At 38.8% G+C, this 21,963-nt stretch overlaps 1 long non-coding RNA gene across 1 annotated transcript; it reads left to right on the forward strand.

The window, feature by feature from the left end:
* Positions 1 to 11,109: 11,109 nt before the first annotated feature.
* LOC135295512 (uncharacterized) lies at positions 11,110 to 21,151 on the forward strand. The gene is made up of 3 exons (XR_010357633.1): positions 11,110 to 11,161; positions 16,474 to 16,729; positions 21,085 to 21,151. It is a non-coding gene; the product is annotated as an uncharacterized LOC135295512 (long non-coding RNA).
* Positions 21,152 to 21,963: the final 812 nt, after the last annotated feature.

The raw sequence follows: 21,963 nt of genomic DNA on the forward strand, positions 1-21,963 counted from the left end.
TTTCCTCAGTGAGGAGTTTAGGATTATATGTAATAAATACTGTCATTTTAGTGTGATAATGCTTAGTATACTGAGCAAATGGCAGAAAGAGTGAATGAAAATATCTAAAGTATTTCCCTAATTACTTTGCTAAAATATTTTCAGATTTTACTTTCCTGTACATGGGTTCATATATTTTAAGCTCTTGAAAAAATAGTTCAACATTTGAACTTTTGATTAATATTTATCTTTACCTACTGCTTCTTTTTTATTCCCTAGCTGACCTTTTTTGTAAGGGTTTTATTTTCCAAAGATGCACAAACTTGAGGGAGAAGAAAATGGACATACAAGGTTAAATTGACTCAGAAAGACAATGCCCAGCCTCTTAAACCCTGTCATTTCCCTCTTTGATTAAAATATACAAGGGAAAATAAGAAGACAAAAGAAGCAATTAACAACTTAGTTTGCAACTTCACTGATTTCTTCGATGTGGTACCAGTCATATAAGTGGATCACATGTGCAGGGAAAATATTTTTTTTCTAAGTGTCAGATGCAAGGATTAGATTACAACTGCAGACCAGTTGTTCCTTTATGAAATGCAGCTGTTTTCTGTTATTTGATAGCTAAAGCCAATCATGGAATTAAATACTGAAGAATATTTTTTGTTACTTTTTGCTTTTAATCTCACACTGGCATTGCTGTTGCACTTATCTGAGATCCTTCCACATACTTATTTTTTCTGTTGGTCATTTGATTCTCTCCTTCCATCACCATCTTTCTCCTGCTTCCCTTTTCTCATGCTCTCTCTTCCCTCTACATTCCCCTTCTGTTCCCACAGCCTCTTTGATCACCTGTGTTTCCTGCCTATCATCTCTTCTATCTCCTCCTTTTTCCTGAGTCATATTTTCTTCTCACCCCATTTCTGCCTTTCCCTTACTTTTTGTTATAGTAATCAATCACCCACCCCATACCAAACTTGCAAACTCATTTTCCCTCTCCTTCCCTTGCCTTTTGGTCACCATTGCAAATTCATGCTGACCCTAGAAATACTCTTTTTTTCCCACATTCACTGTCTCTCTTCTGGTTTCTTCACAGCCAGTTTGACATCTTTGGTGCAGGATCTCTGAGCAGGACACGTGAGGGAGGATCAATCCCAGCACCAGAAGGGCAGTGGGCAGATGAGGATGCTGGGTATATGCAGCAGTCCCTGTGGGGATTTCCCTGGTGCTCCCAAGCTCACAGAGTCAGCTGTGAAGCAGCCTGGGCTGACCTACAGGAAATGGCACATGGGAGAAAGTTGTAAGGTTCTTTAAAATGTCATGACAATATTTTTCTATTTTCCATCATAAAAATATCTAACATTCCTGTTAGCACTATCTTGATAATGAATAACTGATACTATTCCTGTTTTGCACAACTCTATGCTCCACATTTTTATATGCACATGCATACATACATCTAGTACAAAATCTTCTGTTAAGATCCTCCCCAGCTGAAAATCTTTAGAACTGCCACTGCTCATGTGAAAGCTTATTACAGTTTCTATCACCCATGTTCTAACTGGCATTCACATTACAAAACCTGCTGATCCTATTTGAAAAGACTTTTAAAGATCTGAACACAAAAATAAACACATGGATACCTCAGAAAATGGTAATGGATTCACGTCTGTCCTTGATCACTTGAGTCACATTTCCCACTGAGCTGCCTTCACGGGACCAAGGGCAAAACTAATCTCGGTGAGTTTATATTAGAATAGCACTTAGATAAATAAACCAAGCTTGGGAGCAGTAGATAATCAAAACTGAACACAGCACTACAAGAAAATGGAGACTCAGATGTAGTTTAATGCTGAAGACAGGCATGGCCTGCTCTCCTGGTATGTAATCTAATATCCTCTTCTAAAGCTGGACAATAAGGATATGTTTATTTAACCGTTTCACCAAGGCCTCTGCTTCCACGTCGGGACCGATGTCCTGACACTGGCATACTGAAAGAATTTCAAGGAAACGGAGTGATCATCCTTAAAGACACCATAAAAAATGGTATGCACTTTCATCATTGTTCACATAAGGCACTGAACTTGCATTTGGCCACATGCCTCTCAAACTTGTCTTGCTTTGAAGGCCATCTGTCACTTTTACACAATGCTTTGTCAGCATTTGAGAGACATTCAGTGTCTCAGCCCCTTCACTTCTACAGAAGCAAATGCATAGGTACAAAGGAAATAATTAAGAATCATGAATTCTCATTTTACTGAGAATAGGTAATTTGTGGGGACCATCACACCTGTGAAACTTCCACTGTCTCAAGCACTCTGTAATCAATGCACTCTGCAATAGGCACAGTGCTCTCTCTGTTTAACTGTCTTAAACCTGGAATGTCTCCATCTGAGGGGAAAATACAGATGGGATGTTTGCTCAAGTTGTGCAGAGGACAAATCCCTTTGTAATTAAGGTGCACACTTGTATTTCCTACTATGAAGAAGGGAATGAAAAAATAATGACAGTAATTTACCAAATAGGTTTACTAGGCTTTTTGGAAATGGGTTCTAAGAAAATAAGGCTTGTGTTTGAAGAGAAATTCCTTCGCTTTCACTCTGTCAACATATAATAACAAGCTAATATCGTGCAAAAGAACAAAGAAGGTAAGCAAATCACATCTCACTCCAGAAATTTTTCCTTACAGAATAATATATTGTCCCTTTGTATTGTAAGTTAGAGTGCTGATTTCAAGCAGTACTTCTAACAGGCTAGTCTGTAATCAAGTAGGTTTTTCTGAGAAGCTTTCTGTAAAATCAAAACTGGTCAGAGTATATTTGAGGGCAAGCTCAGAAAGCAAAATGCTTTTGATCTAATAGCTCCTTGCAATACATAAGAAAATTGTTGGTTTGTTTTTTCCAGAGCACAGTGTCCTAACTCAAAAACCTCCTGGCTGTGCACTAATGCAGTGCAATCACATCCCAGCCTGCTCTTTGATGTCTCTACTGGTGCTGTACAGGGGCTGTCACTGGGAATTTCATCTCAACTCTTTGCTCAAAGATGGGCCCTTCAGACAACACACAGAAAACAATCTGGAACGGGAGTCCATTTTTGGATCTTTCTTTTTCTTCCTTTTCACTTTTCAATGCCTAAAACTTGGAATTTGGTACTTCAAAAGATTTATCATAAATTTGTCCTTGACATGGTGTGGCTCATAGACAGATTACTAACCCTTCGGCCAGGTAAAACTACCAAGCTTGAAAGTAATCCACAAACTTATAAGTATATTTTGAAAGGACAGACAAGCTCATAATGTTGCCTCTGGAAGTTATTCTTCCAGCATAAGAAGATGAGGAACCAAACCCACCCAAACAGTGCTAGACTAAGGGACAAACACAGGGACTAATGTGCACCATTCCTGGTGGACATATCGGACCTGATGTGCAGAGTGAAGGGAGGGAGTGAGACAAGTCTCCCTGGCTTCAATTCACAGGCATCTGGGATGAAGCCTGGACATAAGCCATCCAACAGCCACCACTGCAGGGAGAAAGTTGCTCACCAACACTGAACAAAAAGCCCACTCGAGCACGGTCTGATAGGCCAGCAGTCGGAAGCCTCTGCACTTTTCTAATTCATAGTTTCATTCTGGCAAGTCTGTATAGCTCCTACCCTCAGTCAACCTAATCAGCAGTCCAGGGTTTGTAGTATACCCCAAGGAGTATCTTGTTCTTCTGTCTCATTGTCTAAGAAGCTCTAATTGGGATGTGCGTGTAATTTTATGAATAAGACACTACTGAAGACAACAGCCACTGTTTTGAATATCATCCAGGTAGTGGTGAGAAAACTACTTGTCCAAATGCAAACAGCTAGCATCTCTGTTGCGCCCATGCAAAACTGACGTTGATGGCTTAATCAGGGAAATGTCGTCAGTAGTGTCAACTATTACTTTTAATGTTACCTCTTTTGATCCACCTCTCTGGTTGATATGGCCCGCCATGGCTTTGGTGTCACTTGGCTTTGGTCTCACTTATCTAACCACTAAGGTGTTAGTGGGTATCCATTTTCATTATACTGCTTAAGTACAATTTTTCGTTTGAGGGATTACAGAGTATAGGCCAGATATGGGACCAAATCTGCAATTCCTCCTTGTATGATGAAGCACTTCTTTGCCTCAGTGTGGTCTTGGTCCTGGGAGTGGTTTTACATTGAATGTAAAAACTGTCCAGTGACATTAGCAAAATTCATATTTTTCATATCCCCTACCATGTTAAAAGAAATTGAAGCATCAAAAGCAAACCTTACAAGAACATTGGTAATTGCTGCCAGAATTTTACACAAGGATAAAGAATGCATTTAGGTTACTTCTGCATCAGCAGATGAGTATTCAGTGAGCTTCTCAGTTTGATAAGAGACAAGTTGCTTACTGACTTCTCAGGATGTAAAACATATGAAATGCTTCACTGAGCACCAAAGGTATCTGACAGAGAGTGGACCCTGTGGATAACAGTGCCACAGCAGGAACCACTGAGTCACTGAAGTTGCCAGAGTAAGTATCTGGAAACAAAATTTGAAGAAACCCTTGTTAAATCTCATGCTAACTGAAATGCTGGTTCTTTTATGGGTTAAATTTCTGTTCTGTCTCATGTACAATACCAAACACTTATGCCTTTACTGTTACATTTTCCTCCTACTACTTGTCTCCTTCCCTTCTTATGGCATCTCATTTTTTAATTTAGGGACTCAATAAACCATCAAGAAATGTGCATGGTATATATAATAGCAGGGTTGGTAACCCTGAGTCCAGTTTAAATAAATTATATGCCAGAAAACTTCTGTACCAGAGATGTCCTGTTTGGCAAGTCATTTAAAAAAGTTGCTAGAGAGGAGGTGCTCCTGTCCCATCAGTTTTACCCTGCACTGTCCCTTCCCAGTGTCACCTACGTGTACTAAAGCCATTTCACGGGGGAGAGCAGGTGGCTCTGCAGACTGCAGAAGAAGGCAGAGCAATCAGACAGGCAATGGAAAGATTTATGGTTTCTCAATGTGCACCTGAGACACATCAAATATTTGCACATTTTAGGAACACAGCTGTGAAGCTAAGATTCAATCTGGCCCTGAAATATTCTATGTGAACCAAAACCACTGCCTAATAGGCTGAATAGCAAAGGGGTGATTGATCTAACTGGAATGAATTATGACACTGTCTTTCCAAATTCTCCACTGAAGTAAAACAGAAGCCTAGTTTTCTTCATTTTACTCTTTGTCATGATTAATAACAACAACAATAACAACAATGTTATTCCTCAAGGTTCCTTCACATCTGGTGAACAATTTGACATGTCACAAGTTAAAATGAATTTGAAAATATTACAAAAATAAATGACAAGTATGCAAAATTGTAAAGATACCAACAGTTGCTGATAAAAGCTATTTGCAATAGAAATTTTTCTTTGTTTTGTCACACAAATCAATAGCATAATCACTAGAAAAGATGATTCTGTGTATTTGGCACTGAAAAGGCTAAATACAGAAGTGGAATTTCTGGCATTCATAGCCCACCCTTCCCAGGCAGAGAAGAAACAATGCTATGTCATGGAACCTTAAGAAGCAAAAAAGCCTATAGTGTCTGATAGAAATGCAGTTGGTTTGAGTGCTTAGGATATGGGTAGAAGTCCCAGGGTCTTCCATCTTCACAGCTCTTGTGTCAGATATGTGTGACATATAGTGTTTCACTACCAAAACCAATTATCCAGCTGACAAGGCTGTTTTTAAAGTATTAAAGACAAATATTTCAGAGCTGGGCAGTGCTAACAGTGGTGTTCTGTACTTACTGGTCTCTTTGTGTCTATGCGTTTTCACACAGTCAACAATTAAATAATCCATTTCAGTGTTACCCTGGGGAGCTGCTGGTTTGTACAGTGCCTGGAGCACAACTTCTCTGCTGCTGTCAGGGAACTTGGTGAGATGAGATTTGGGGGGGGCTTCTAACTCTGGGGCCCTTCAAGGCCAGCAGTGGCCAGAACTTCCTTAATGAAAAGGAGTCTGACAGAACAGTTTAGTTGGGGACCAGCCTCATTGCCTTCTCAGCTCTGTTGATTCTCATCTTTTTAAACAGGGGAGGAAAACTCCCAAAACTCCCAAAACTGTTTTTCAACATGGTTATGGGTTGTTTTTTTTTGTGGGGGTTTTTTTGTTTGTTTGGTTTGGTTTTTTTGTTTTGTTTTGTTTTTTCTTTGGTTTTTTTTTGGGTTTTTTTGGTTGGTTTTTTTTTTTTTGTTTTTTTTTGTTGTTGTTTTTTTTTTCTGATGCCATCTACTTGAACATTTTTCTTGTATCCTGATTTCTGCCTCTGGACCTTTCATCTGCCCCATAGATCTGGGGGAAATCACAGATGTCTTGGCTCCTTTGCCTTGGCCATGCTCCTTAGAAGGCTGCATCTCTCATTTTAACTAGTACATTGCCTTACTTTACCCAGTCATTTCCTCTAAAAAAATGGTGAACATGCCATAGAATTGCCCCATCCCAGATCCCACCTCCCTAGCTTAACCAGATATGGAAGTCCCAGGGAAAGAAAGCATCTCCAAGCATCCCTGATTGTGAGAGAAGACTGTGGACTTTCTTCTTGGGAACTGGGAACACATTTCCTGGGCATTCATAGCAACCATAAGAAATTTAAGTTCACTCAGACCTCTACAGATTGTGCAGAGACCCTTATTACCAAGATCTGTGTCTGTGCTGGGCAGATGCAAGGTGATTTATGGCCCAGGAAAATGAGGGTGGGTTGCACTACAGCCCTACAGCTCAGACATCACCTTGCCAAAAGCTAAGTATTTTCTTCTAAGCACGGGCTTGGAAGAAAATCCCAAATAACCAAATGAAAAAAACAAGAAGAAAATACCCCAGGATCACTTTCTGCTGAAAATGTATGTCTTTCTTCAGCCCTATTCTCAGAAAAGGCTTGGTAGAATTCAAACCCTGTCCTAATTTTCAGCTTGATGCAGATACCCAGCACAAGCAGATATCAATGGCAAAGTTTTGAGTAAATTAAGCTTGTATTGCACAATGACACAGTAGAGTCAGAAAAGCCTGTTGTGTTGCATCTGTTATTTGGTTCAATGTGTCTGACATCTGGAACGTTAAACTGCCATTCTGATTTTTTGTTAAATTTTTGTAAAATTAGATTTCTTGTGTGTTTTTTGTTTAGGATCTCTGAGGGAACATTCACAATCTTGGCAGCTTGTGCTATCTCAGCTCTAATAATGCCCGTATTTTGAGAGACAAAATGTACATTGATCATGCTGTGGATTCCTGTTTCACCAGATGCATTGTTTCAGGCCTTTGTGATTTCATACTGGATTTCATCTCTTCTGAAAAGAAAAGAGAAACATGTAAGAGAGGTTCAGGAACATTTTTCCCATGAATATATTTGTCTAAAATATGATTAAAAGGGCCTGCTAGGGTGAAAATACAGTATTTTTTCTTTTAAAAATTAACATGTGGTTACAGCTAGGTCAAAATTGATTTTTGCATGCTCAGTTTATTGCATATTTCTAAGGATTTTATTTTTGTACTCATTGCAGTAGCAGAGCAAAGGGACTCTGGTTTAATTGCTCTCAGGAAGAGATTTGGAATAAGAGCCTTGAAAAGTTTCTTAATGATCCTGAACTGCTTTTTTTTTTTTTTTTTCTCTGCAGACTAAAAGATGTGGAAATCAAAGATGAATGGAGATGTTAGGGTGAGCAGAAAGCAACTGTAATGTTTCCTTTTTGCATTCAGAAAAGTCAGATATTTGGACTGCTGTTGCAGAAATGAGGGACGAAAATTATAATGTCTCTCTGTTCACCCAGAACCAATGGAAATCTGACTTGTGACTCTTCTCATATAGAAAATAACCAATCTGTCAACAAAGCCCTACTTAATGAAATCCTCGTTTTGTGCTCCACATTGGCTTTTATATAAAAGTGTTGACTGACAAGCTTATTTGGTGTTAGTTTAGGGGTTTCTTGGAAGGAAATAACTTGCCTGAATCACTTCTAAAAATCAACAAAATTAACAAAATACAAACCAACAACATTCAGTGAAAACACTGGGTTAGCAGGGCTGCTCTGGATTGCATGGTTATAGCCATCAAACACTCAGCACCAGACCACAGAGCAAAGGAAAGAAGACAGAGCAGAAAACTATAAATACTACAGGTTAAAAAAATGCTTTCTCCCCCTTCTTTTCCTTTCTTTTCCTCGCATGTACTTTCCTCACACATACTTTGGCATTTATCTACCATGACAAGCCTCATTTCTCCTTTTAAAAGAATGCATAAATGAGCTATGAATATTTGATCCTTTTTTAAACAAATATTTTGGCTTGACAAGTCGCAGCAGATAAGACTACCCAAGATGGTAGCCAGCTGCTCAGGGCAGGGAGCGTAGGTAGAGAGGGGGCCCGCGTTAGAGGCAGCACCTTTCCCAGGCCGCTGCGTGGGGCAGGACATCGCCCCACAGCCACCCTCCCGTCCTGCTGCAAGCCTTCAGCTCCTGCACAGGCTGCTCCAAAGCTCCAGGTCATCCTGCAGATCAGTGCTGGAGGACAACCCTGCCGTGCCTGCGCCCCACTCCAGCAGTCCTGCTGACTTCGGTGGGAATAGTCGCGGCTCAGAGCCAAACGCCTCTGTGTGTCCTTTCAGGACCATGGTTTAGACAGCACATAATTCCCTCTGTTAGGGCTTTCAGGAGGTTTTTCCTCTGTGTTGCTGGGTAATTTAGCTGACTGTAGTCAATTCAGACTAGCTGCTTTGTAGAGAACCTACCAGTCTCACACTGTAGTGAAATTTAGCAAACAGAAATAATAAAGGGTACACCTGCGTGGGTTTGTTCACAGTATGTTTCAGCCTTCATTTGCAAGTGTACTGTAATCTGCAGAAATAATTTCCAGGTATTCTACTGTGCTGATACTTTGAGCCAGTGACAAATACACTGATTTTCGAGAAATACCCACTTACATCTGTTTTTCACTAAAACTGTGAGCATCTGAATGGTGCATTTGAATGATGGTACATGGATTTAGCTAAAGTCCTTCTTTTTTCTTGTTAAAAAAAGCTATTTTAGGCATATTTTAATGGCATAATATAGGTGACTTTTGGGGATTTTATCTTGTCATTGAATTTCAATTTAAAATTGTATTATGGGGAAAAATCATTGGGTGAAATAATTTAGAAAATAAAATTCTTATTTCTTTTTATTTTATTTTTTCTACACTTATCATGATGGACAATCTAAAAAGAGCAGTACCCATTTTCTTGATGGAGGGAAAAAACCCCAAAGTTAAAGTAACTTATTTGATTTAATTTCATTTTCAAAAGATCAGGGCAGAATTTTTGGCTTCGCTGTAAGTTTGTATCATGGAGAGATAATAATGCATGATTCATTGGAGTTGGTACAGGGTGCCCTTGACTTCAGAAGGCTTTCCATTTGTCTCAGGAGGAAAATAGTTATTGACTGGGGAAATCTTTTTACTGAGGTACCTCTTTTCTGTGTGCTTTTTTTTTTTTTTTTTGTAATATATATAATTATACCAGCTTTTTGAACATCAGGCAGGGCTGAAAATTACTGATAAGCACAGGAACAGGGAACAATTTAATCACTGCATTAAAAATCTTGTCTGGGACATTTTTTGATTTCCACAGAAGACTCCAGCAAAAGATTCATATCAATCCAGTTTTCAAATTTTGCGACCCCCTGCATCACCTGAGGGGCAGTGCTAATTCATCATAGCACTGCCATGGGAATCTTCCAGAGTGCTTTTACTTTAGATACATATCCTCAGCCATTAGACCCTGGGCAATGCATTCTGAAGGGGCAAAGTCTCCTGAAATATTGCAGAATTCATTGCAGTTCATGTATAGATTAGAGAATATCAGAACTAGCACTCAAATATTCTCCAGTGCAAAAAATAAAAACATTTTGCAGCCCATAAACAGTAAAAATGTCACAGAAATACTCTTTCCCTTGCTACACTGTTTGGGGAGCCTTTGTGGAAGGATGGTGGGATTGGTGAGAGAATGTGCTTTTTTTAATATATAGTATACATTCCTTTGTATAAGGCTTCCACAGATGAAAGTGCTCATGGTAATGTACCCCTGTGACATTCTGTTTGAAAATATTACTCTTTCTTCAAAGAAGAGAAAGGGAGAAGCTGTAGCTTTAAATTGTATGAGCATGGGAAAATCAGACATGGTAATAAAAGTGGATGTTTGAGTGTGTCAGATAAAATTTATTAGATAGGGGTCTCCAGCTCAGTGCATTCCTATGCAAAATTCTTGGTCAGCTGCCAGAAAGTGAATTCTGAGCATTAGCACAGTAGAAAATATTTATATTGGTGTAAGGCTGCTGGCTGTGATATGCTTCTGCTCTTTTAAAATAGCTTGCCACTTGCCACAAATTCAGAGATGTCAATAGAGGTCAGACTGTAGGGAACTACACAATTTAATGAATCAATTATAAGCTTTCAGACAATCAGTAATACCATTGTGGAAAAAAATGAATTATTAACATGTGAAAATAATTCTGCAACAACACATACAGTAGCAATCAGGGTTATGTTTCTAAAAACATTCAGTCAATCTAATTGCTCTCCCAGTAAATTTAGCACAACAGAATCTCTTTTGTTATGTACTTTTTTTTTTTTTTTGAGCATTATCTGCAGTATAAAAGACTGTATGAAGACATTCCTCAGCACACCTCAGCTCTGGCTTCACTTAGATACTACCATCAGATCACATTTCATTGAAACTGAGCCCATGAAGAAGAATGTTAAATAATTTCCAAATAGATTGCTTTTACTTGATGAAGGTCCACACTTTATATCAGTTCTATTTGCAATGAGTAGGGCTACTTCAAGATATTTTCTTCTTGCATCTGAATTTTGGTCCAAATTCTGATAGTACCTTTTCAAGATTTTTCTGAAACTGTCTTATTTGAAGGAGGCACGCCATCTTCCACACAGCTTTGGCACAAAGAGCTGCCTGGGGCAATATTTCCCTGTGGCAGGTCTCTCTTCCCTATGATTTGCTTGTGCATGTAGCACTGGTGGATACTTCCCTTGAAATCTGAGGAAAAGGAACCCGTGCCCTAACTCCACCTCCTGCCCGAAGCTGTTTGCTGTGCCACAGGAAGCAGATGTCTCTGGTTTTGGTGTGGTCTCACGGGTGAGTATGAACAGGCAGAGGTAGAGCAGAGCTAATAGCCAGCAACTGAATTTCTATTTCTCCAAGGAATACTGACACAAAATAAAAGTTTGACCCTAAATCTATTTAATCTTAGCCAATTCTGCCCTCAAAAAATTAAATCAAAACCACATATAAACCATCTAATAAACACTGAGACTTCAACTATTCTTTCCAAATATGTATTTTTTAACTATAATCCTGCAGGCAAAATGGCAAAATAATTACTTGCTCATTTGGGCTTTTGACAGCACTTGATCCTTGAGAATTTATCTTTTAACAACAGGAAAAATACAAGATCGATATAAGGTCTTGATTACCGTGCCATTTTTAGAGCAGAATGCTTTTTTCATTTTCAGTTCTGGTTTTCTGAGAAGTCATACTTCTTTTGGTTTACAAAGATGCTCACATCCTTTTAATTTATATTAAGCAGGACAGAAAAAAAATTCCCAGCATCAACCCCAGCTTCCACAGAGTATTTGTATCAGTCAGACTAACAGCTGTTTGGTGAATTTAAACTAATCACAGTTTCCCATTCATTCAGATTCTGGAATTTAAGAAAACATCCAGCTAACTCTCAATTAAAACTAACATATTCATTTCACATAAATTTTAGAAATACACAAACCAAACACAAACTAAGGGCCGTGTTTCACATCTGGTTCTCAAATTTTAGAAGAACAATGTAAGTTTTCACAGAGGTTGAAAGGACCATCCAAAAATAGAACCTGGAGTTATATATAAATAGAGACTCTGGACTGAATGATAAATCAGCTACTCTCCTTAAGCACATTACTAAGTCAATATTAATATTTCAAATGAAAATGAATCTATAAGAGAATCACAGAATAGTTCAGGCTGGAAGGGATCTCCAAAACCATCTTGAAAAATAATGCCACTGATTGGAATGGAGCTCACATCTAACACCATCAGATTTTGCTGAGCTATGTCACAGAGATATTTTCTTAATGCATTTTAGCAGTAGCACATCTTAGCTAATTAAATATGCATGATTGCTTAAGCTGATTCAGGAGTCTGTTGGGAACAAACATATATGGAAGCTGCTGTGTGCATTTAGACTGCTGTGCTGTAGCTGGTGCACAGAATTCTTGACACAGGAAGAGTAAAATATGCTAAACCTCAGCCAGTGGATTTTAAGCAAACAAGTCTTATCTTCTAGTTCTATCAAGAAACCTGTATTCATTTGTATCATTAACACTAATTCTTTCCCCTCTGTGGTAATTCATTAAATGCAACACAAACATAGCAAGCAAAAAACCAAGAAGAAACCATACTCCTGTCCTGAGAGCTACCATACATCTCTGTCTTCATTTTCCTGTCTTGATTTGCAAAGCCACAGGTAGCATGTTAACTCCTCCTTAGAGGAAACATTGTTCTCATCAGACAAATCACTTTTGAGATTGAAAACTCAAAATAATGAGCTCAGAATAGTCACTGAACCACACAGTTATTTGGGAAGCTTAGTTTCCTCTCTGTAGAAGGAATAAATCCATGAAGTAGTAAAATTCACTCTTCTTAGTAGTAAAATTCACTTTCTTTTGGGAGGAAATTCTTCCTCCAAATTGTAAAAACAAAGTATTTTGTAAGTGGTTCTGTAGAATTCTTTGGTCTCATGGGAATGGATTTTATTTTTAAAGAAACAGTGAATATATATGTGAGGAAGGATTTTTTTTTTTTGCTTGCAATAGACAAGATTTCATACATTGTTTCAAAATGTACTTATTTTACATCTGTGGCAAAATTTCTAAATGGGACCAGCAAGTTTCAGTTTAGTTTTTGGTGTCTCAATACAATTTTTGCCATGTCTCATGAGATGCAGTGATGCATGGAAACCTCATAGAAGTTGCAACCACACAGGACTTCATGTCACGAAAGAAAGAGATGGAATTAGAGTAAATATCTGCTCTAAAGCCTGAGGTACATTTCTGCTAGACTGAATTAGAGAACTTACTGGCACATCTCCATAAACATGACTCTGAACTAGGAAATAGTTAATCTTTTATTACATTGGATAGCCTTGTGGGATTGCTTTAGTGATTCATTATAGAAATCAAAGTAAATTCTACAGTATTGTGCAGTTTGGCTCATCCAGTTGGAAAAACCCTAATGATCAAAAAAGCATGTGTTCTTACTCAGATATGTTTTATGACATGACTGTAAAATGTACCTACCACAGTTTTTCATTGTTTCACAGACAATAAGCACAGTCATTTTCAGGTTTCTATTGTTCTGCAGCTAAAGCCATGAATGTCCCCTTGCTCATTGACATGAGTGACATCTGCATTTACATCCAGAAAAGGGGCATGATTAATTACTATGTTTGATAAATAAAGTTTATTCTTTAAACCTATAGAAATAGCATTGCATTTGAGACATGGTTCTGAAGAGTATGTCAGCTTTTCAAACATAAACAATGTCTGAGAATTTATAACTTGGCAGAAAGGCCTTTTTGAACTAAATCTGAACATTTATGCTCGTATCCCAGAAATAATTTATTTTGTGATATCTGCCAGCCTTACTCAGACAAGGTGGTGTTTCAAATGTATGACTTCCATTCATTTCAATGGGAACAAACAGGTAGGAAAGATATTCTGAATTATTTAAAAACTTGATTTCAACAATTTAATTTCATAAGAGGAGCAGCTGAGGACACTTGGCTTGTTCAGCCTGGAGAAGAGGAGATTGAGGGAAGACCTCATTGCGGTCAGCAACTTCCTCACGAGGAGAAGAAGAGGGGCAGGCACTGATCTCTCCTGTCACTGTGGTGACAGTGACAGGACCTGAGGGAACGGCCAGAAGTGTGCCAGGGGAGGTTTAGATTAGATATTGGGGAAAGATTCTTCACCCAGAGGGTGGCTGGGCACTGGAACAGGCTCCCCAGGGAAGTGGTCACAGCACCAGTCTGATGGATCCCAAGTGTTTGGACAATGCTTTCAGCATGTGATGCATTTCGTGGGGTGTCCTTCCGAGAGCCAGGAGTTGAATTTGATGATACTGATGACTCTTCCAACTCAGGATATTCTATGATTCTGTCATTCTATTATTTTCAGGGAAAAAAAATAAACAAAAAACAAACAAAACAAAACAAAACAAAACAAAAAAAAAAAAAACAAAAAACAAACAAACAAAAAAAACCAAACAAACAAAAAAAAACCCAAAAAAAACTAGAACAAAAAATGTCATGCTTTTATTTTAGCAAACATTTTTAAAGGAGACTTATTGAAGAAGTAGTGGAGGGTGAAATTCAAATATTACTGACATCCAAAGTTTTCAAATTGAATCCCTTCCATTCAGATCTGTATTTAAATGTATGTAGTTACCTCTTTGTAGGCACTTCACATTAATGAGCTGTATTTCTGTTTGAATTTATTATAATCACATTTGAACAGTGCTCTAGTAATAATGAAAAAGGTTCATTCCTATTATGCCTGAGAGAATAGAGGTTTTGTAGAACCCAGTGGAATTGCAGGCATGCTGTTTCTCACAGGAATGACTGTTTGCAGGAAAGGAGAGAATCTAAGCATTGGATAGCTTGTCTTAAATTCCCAGGTCTTTGAGTAATTCTTTGCCAGTAATTCAATTACAAAGATCCTGAATTTTCATAACCAATGGCTACCATGTGGTCACAGGAACTGTCCATCTTTCATTACAGTAGAAAAATCCAGACCTCTCTGGACACCATCTGCTTCTTGTTTTTTTGGAATTTCCTTTTATTCCTCCTATCTGTGGACATTTCCAAACCATACTTTCCCAGTTAATCCCCAGACTAAGCACTAAACTCATGTTAAATTTTGAGCTGCCATTTGGCGTACTAATTGAACAGCAAGGCTTAACATATGCTTTGAATGTTGCTACAGCCCCTCAGTTGTCAAATAACTGCCACGATGTTCCAGTCTCTTTAGAGGAGATAATTCACTGTATTAAATGTTTCAATGAGAGGAACAATTCAAAAACACACCCACTGCAGTTATAACACTAAGTGATAAATAACTGAGAAGATTTGAATCTCCGGTTTCTGAGTGCCAGTAATGCTCCATCACTAGTATGCCTGATTGAAGAGGGGTTATTATAAATCAGAGATTACAGAAAACAGAAATGTGCCTTATTGGCAGGTAGTTTTCCATTTACAAGCATAGAAGTTTGTACAGAACTAAAAGTGAACCAGAGTATAAAACGCTACGGAGAGGTGAAAAAGAAATTTTTGCAATCTGTTGAGAAGAAAGGTCAGCTAAAGCTTTAATCAGCCAGTGAGAGCTTGAGCTGTAAGAAACTCTGGTCCTACACAAGCTCTCATGTTACCCTGCTCTAGGGACCAGATCATGGCCCTCTGAGCCATTTGTGTGGATCTGCTCACATCTACTCTGTGCAGGACCAGTGTCCCCAGAAGCAGCCATCTCAGATAGACTGCCAGCCACAGATTTGTGCCCTGCACCTGTGACTGCTTTGTTTCTGCACATGTTCCAATTCTCTAGTTTCACCCCCCATCATTTGTTGTCCAAGCAACAGGCATTTTTTTAGGATTTCTTGCTATTTACATTATTATATACTTGCTATTACATTTATTGTAATGTAAGAGAATGATGCCATATTCTTTTAAGAGCTATTCTATGACACCATGGTAAAAATTATATTGTCTAGTAGGCTTGGTAAAACTGAAGTGCCCAATTTTTTTGTTTCATTTCTTTCTTCCCAGTGGTCTGGCATGTAATTAGGTCATCTCAGACATTTTTTTAAAAGAATTGGGTTTTGTACCCTTGTCTTAGTTTCAAACCTCACTTCTCTTATTAACAACTACTAGCATGAAAGGCAACAGCTACAGTGCAGCCAGCATAATTTTCTTTCCCATTTCAGGTGTTGATCCTGTAGTTTGATTGATATGAGTGGTAAAGCTATCTCGTATTGAGCCATTTGCAGAAAGGGAATCTTAGAAGCATGGCATGTCTTTGGTTAGCAGCCCACTATAAAATTAGTGCTCTGTGTTGTATTTCATTTTGGTTTGCTTGATTTTAAGTAGGTGATGAATACTTAGTAAATGCACAAACAAAAATATACACACTGATGTCTGATTGTGTGGCTTTCCATGCTGGGAGACTGCAAAACCTAGGGTGTTCCATGATGGAAACAATGCAGGAGTCTGCAGTGCCCGTGTCTCCCATGCTTAATGATGAATTAACTCCAGAACCTCAAGGTGGTTTGGAACACATTTTCTTTTCCACTATAATGTTTCATGAAGTGTGAGTTGTAGCAATCTTTTTTTTTTTTTTTTCCTGCAGATGTTGCTGGCAGTGCTGCACCACATCTTCTTACTGATATGGTAGAGGTGATGGAAAGGGAACATGGAACTGAAGTGGGTCACTGTTCTCCCTTACTGCAAAAAGTTTAGAAGAGAAATATTGTAGACCCACTTTGAATAGTTACAGTTACAGAACCAGTACCTGAAAATACCTCTTGGGAGCTCTGCTTCAATAATTCTTTTAAAGCCTGTGTCTCTGAAAATGGCACACATGAATAACAAATCACCATGTGAGTGTAAGTGGAGTAACATATGATAATTTCTTGTCATAAGTAGATATATCTGGCATAACATGTTTCGTGTGGTTTGGTAGGGGTGACAGCTCAGTAACCTCTCTTGCTTGCTCTGTTGTGCACCAGATGAGGACGGGAAAGCATGTCCACCCTCTCCCTAATGCTGTGCTTGTGGCTATAGCTCCAGCTGTGGCAAGAAAAAGAGAAAAACAAGGCAAGACAAAAAAGCTGATTGCTAGAAGCCATCTCTGAGTTCTAAGCCAATTTATGTCACCTGAATTTAGAAATAGGATTCATCTCTAGTTTAAAACACAATTTGATGTCTGTACATGAGCTAAATGCCCAAGCTCCCATTACAGGCAGTGGACATCTAGGGACAGCAGCCTGGAGACCAATAGCAGCTGGCAGCAGGATTCATTTGCCTTATTATCATCATCTATTGCCAACCCAGGTCTCCTCAGGAGCCTTTCCTGGCCTCCACCTGCTGATTTGGAGGGGATGAGTCTCCCACCAGTGCTGGGTGTATCTGTACCAGCTGTGAGGAGCCCTAGCAGGTCTTCACTCCTTCTGCTGAAAATGGCCTCAGGAGCTCGGGGTAAAGTGAGCACTGCTGACATTCACTTGCCTGAGCCCCATGTTGAGACTCCTGTGATGGAAAAATAGAAGAAATCAGGGGATAATACTCCAAAGCTATTCCAGGTTCTATCTTGAAATTCTGCCATGAAGGAATATGAAGGGATTTATGTGCCTAGTTCCATTAATTAATGGAATGCCCTGAAATATCCACATCTATATGGGACTGGTAGGTATGACACTGGGCCCATAGGAGACGTGAAGTCTTTCCTGAGCTGGCAGAGGGCAGGCAGGATGTCTTTGTACATCATCTACAGATGCCTCTGTCTTGTTATTGATCCTCTCTTTCTCCTCTGACTAGCTGAGATGCAGCTTCTCTGCTGTACAAACAGCTACAGAAGGGTGAGATGAATCCTGACCCAATGGCTGTTTCCAACACCAAGAGACAGGGGCTGTAAGTCACAAATGAATCACACCTCCCCTATTCCTCATTTGGTCACAGACACCCAAGGCCACTCAGCTGACAAGGCATGAGGGACAAGGGAAGCAAGCACTCAGTTTCCCTGAGAGCCATATACACCCATATATATATATGTATTATAGTTGTCTATATTTATATAATCTATATATACATATTATATGTGTGGTTTATACCTTTATTAAACATTATTATTTTAAATAAATAATATTATATATAAAGACTTTATATTTTATAGTAAAATAAGTTATTCATGTGATCTATTATATAAATTATATTTATATAATCTATATATTACTTCTATACAGAAATCTTTAGGAAAGTAGCTGTTATAGCACAACTAAAAATTAAGGAAACAATGAAATAAATTAATGGGAATGAGACTGCAAATCTAGTGCTAATAGAAAAGCAAAGGATGTTTATTTAAAAGAAAAATGGAAGCACTATAATTCAAAGTGCAGGAAAAGAAAATCTTGAGTGTAAAATACATAGGAAAAGCTAACAGAAAAATACATATGAGTTTTGAGGGGACAGGCTAACTATGCTAGTACATAAAAATTGTTTCAATTTTCAGTCTGATGGAAAATGAGTTTTAAAAGTAAGTAAGTTTAAAAAGTGCTGCTGTCTTAAATGTCCTTGTTTAGTAGCTTTATGCTAATAAGTGGATTTTAAGAGAAATTTCTTAGAAACCAGAGTGATTCTGTAAAGACCCCAGCCTCATTGCACAACTACAGCAATTGTAAATGCAGCACTCAGTTTATGGAGGAACAATTTAAGGGTCAGGATTTTGCTGACCTCTGAAAGCAACAAATACAGCACCTGATAACAGTGTTCTCCAGCTACTGCTGAACCTGTCTAAGTTTCAGGCAATGACCCAGACATGAAAGAACTTAGACACTGGCAGACCAAACCTGCAGACCAATACTGTCTCTTTGCCTCCTGCTTCTCCTCTGTGGGCTGGTATCTGTATCATACTTTGTGTGAAACACAGCCCACCAAGTCTAATTCTCTAGTTAGGTGCTTCAGCAAAATGTAGTACTCACCAAAATGTAGGTCCCTGGCACTGGGTGGGTAAAAAAAAGGGGAAAAATTCCATCGGCCTAAAATAACCAAAGTTTCCTGAAACTAGAGAGAGATTTCCAGTACCTTTGAAAACCCACAGAAGTTTCTGCCAGACAGACTTCAGGATTTCTGTTCACGACAGTATGAGAAACTCAGGCCCATTCAGAAGGTGAGCAGTCAATGAAGTCATGTTTCTGTCTCTGGCTAAAAGCCTGGGGACCTAGAGGGAATGGGATTTACTGGAGCAAATCCAGTGAAAGACCACAAAGTTGATACAGGGACTGGGAGGATCTTTCATAGCCAAAGAGGATGCGAGAGCTAGAAATTTCCAACCTGGAGAAGAAATACTCCGGTGGATTTCATCAGTGTATATAAGCACCTGAAGGGAGAGAATGAAGATGATGGAGCCAGCCCCTTGTCAGTGGAACCCAGTGACAAGAGAAGGGGCTATGGGCATGAATTTAAACATGGGATTCTGTCTCAACATCAGGAGTCAATTTTCCTGTGAGGGTGATCAGGCAATGGGGTAGGTTGCCCAAAGAGATTGTGGGCTCTCTGGTCTAGGAGATATTCCAAATCCATCTGAACATGGTCCTGGCAACTGGCTGTTGCTGACCCTGCTTGAGCAGGGGGCTTGGACTAGCTGACCTTACAAGCTCCCTTTCAACACTTCTCACTCTATAATTCTGTGATCTCCTGCATCTCACTGATCTCACCTGCCCCATCAGATATAGAACATATGGATCATAAACACAGCACCCACTGATGACATGACAGCCCTGTAACTAGGGCACTGCCCCAGACCTGGACACAGCTCTCCAACATCCCTGAGCATCCCTCCTGGCATGTCTTCAAAAAGTTGCATTTTGAATCTGGATTATCTTGCAAGCAAGAGGAATGCTCCAGTCATTCAGATGGGCAAGGCAGAACCCAGCTTTTCCCTCTATTCTCCTCTATTTAAAAAATCTTGGTTTTTATCCATAATGACATGTGCATTCAAGACAGCAGCTTCTGCTCTGTCATAGAATCACTGTTTGGGTCCTTCAAACTCAGCCAGCTCCAACATCTCTGCTTCTTGTATGGGTGGCCATGTACTGGCTCACAGTGAGATCAGGAGCAAGCACCTTCTGCTGTTATGAGGTCTGTGGTCTGGTTGGGTTTGGGCCCTTGGCAGAAGTCCATGTCCCAGTTCATGTCCTTGGAAAAGAAAGTCCTGATGTCCCACACCATCCAGACGGGGAAGACAGAGGTCAGTCTTGCCAGAACGGGTCAGAACAGCTATTGGGTAAGGAATTCCTTCCCAGCTTTGCTTCTCCTGCAAAGACAACAGCTTTATTCTGTATTCAAACCATTCTGTCTTGCCTGGCGCAGGGCAAACACTCACTCGTGCTGCTCTCAGTACAAATGTGAATAGCATGATGTGTCCAGAAACCAACCAGTGACAGGAAAGCAGAGAAAGAAGCAACCCTTTACTACTCTTAATTTGCTACTAGTTTTTTAAGCTAGAAACTGACAGTGGTGTCAGTTGGCAATGAGAAAGGTACAAGTACTGCACTAGAGATGACATAGACACATTTTTAGTGATTGAAAGGCTCTGACTCAATAGGCAAGCAACTCTTTGACATTATATATCACTGTAAATCAAGGTAAGTTTAGGGGACATCCCATAAACAAGCCAGTTCTTTTCTGACTCAATCTTTCCTAAAGTTTTCTAAAAGTTCCAGATTGAGCCAGACAGTCTAAATCCTATTAAAGTCAGTGAATTCATGTAAAAAGGAATGTTCCTTGGACTACAATAAGGTTTCCTACCAATTTTCCTTTGATTATATTACAGATGACAGTTTATAATAGAACTGCAGACTATAGTAACACGGAAAAAACCCATAAAATTTAACATTTATATTTTTCCAACTCCTTGTCAGAGATCAGAGGGATTTAAAAAATTTAGCAAGGAATTTACAGCTTGACACAATCACATGTGCAGTAAAAATAATATAAATATCAAAAGTAATCTCCTTCATTCCATCCTTCCCCCATTCTTGAAAAGAAACAAATTGGAGAAGTATTAAAAAATTACTTGGACTCCCAAGGTGAAGCTGATAATAAATACAAAAAGTCACAGGGAAACAATTTTTTTCTGTCTGTGTGAGAAGGCTCAGCCAGTATATTGTCTATATGTCAATGCAATCGTCCTTCTGAAAAATCTGTGCATAATGTATCTACCACCTTCTTTTTTTTCCTATAGGTAATTCTATACATGGGCCAAGGAGCTTTTAGAAGAATTTGTGTTCCTTCAAAGAGCAGCAAAACGTTTAAACCTCATATTTCAGCTGGGAGTTTTTCTATGAATAGCTCATTAAAAGCTGTGGGCATACTCACTCCAGTATTTCTGCATGGGAGCAACCTTAGGCAGGTGTGTTATACAAGGAACTGCTCTCAGAACATTCACATGAGCTAAAATATTCTTTTGAAAATCCATGGACTGGGCCAGTAACCAAATCACCGTATTTTCCATGGCATTCTCAGTGGCACAGGTGGTATTACTGCATGGAGAATATTTTTTTTTTTTTTTTGTGTTGGTTCCTTCACTGTAGTGCTTCACACATTCAACTCACAGCCCCTTTGTACCTCCACCTTTGGTAAAGGGTGTAGCGCATTTTTACTACATATATTTATTTTCTTTTGTTACAAACTTCAGCAAAGGCATTTAAAATTGTGTCTAAGATTATTTTTTAAAAAGTTATTAATGTATATTAAGATTAATTATATATATATATACCCATATTATACAGCTGAAGGAGGGAAAAAAACAGCTTTCCTCATGCTATAATAATAGGCACTTTGAGTAAAAGACATATGGAACAAGAAGATAGTATGCAAGTAATAGTTAAAAGCAAAAGCAAATTCTCAATATTAGGACTGCAATCTACTAGTAAACATTAAGTTCAGATAAATATAGAATTAAAATATCAGATTCCCTATAAAATTAGCTTTTGGAACAAATAGAATTAACACAAAAATACAGTATGACCATGGTAAAAAAAGGCCTTTACCTCTATGAACCCCTCTTGATGTTCTCCCTGCAGTGCAAAGGGATTTTAGTTTATATAGACACATTTTTTCT

Source organism: Passer domesticus, chromosome 2 (genome assembly GCF_036417665.1).
Source record: "Passer domesticus isolate bPasDom1 chromosome 2, bPasDom1.hap1, whole genome shotgun sequence".
Taxonomy (NCBI): Eukaryota; Metazoa; Chordata; class Aves; order Passeriformes; family Passeridae; genus Passer; species Passer domesticus.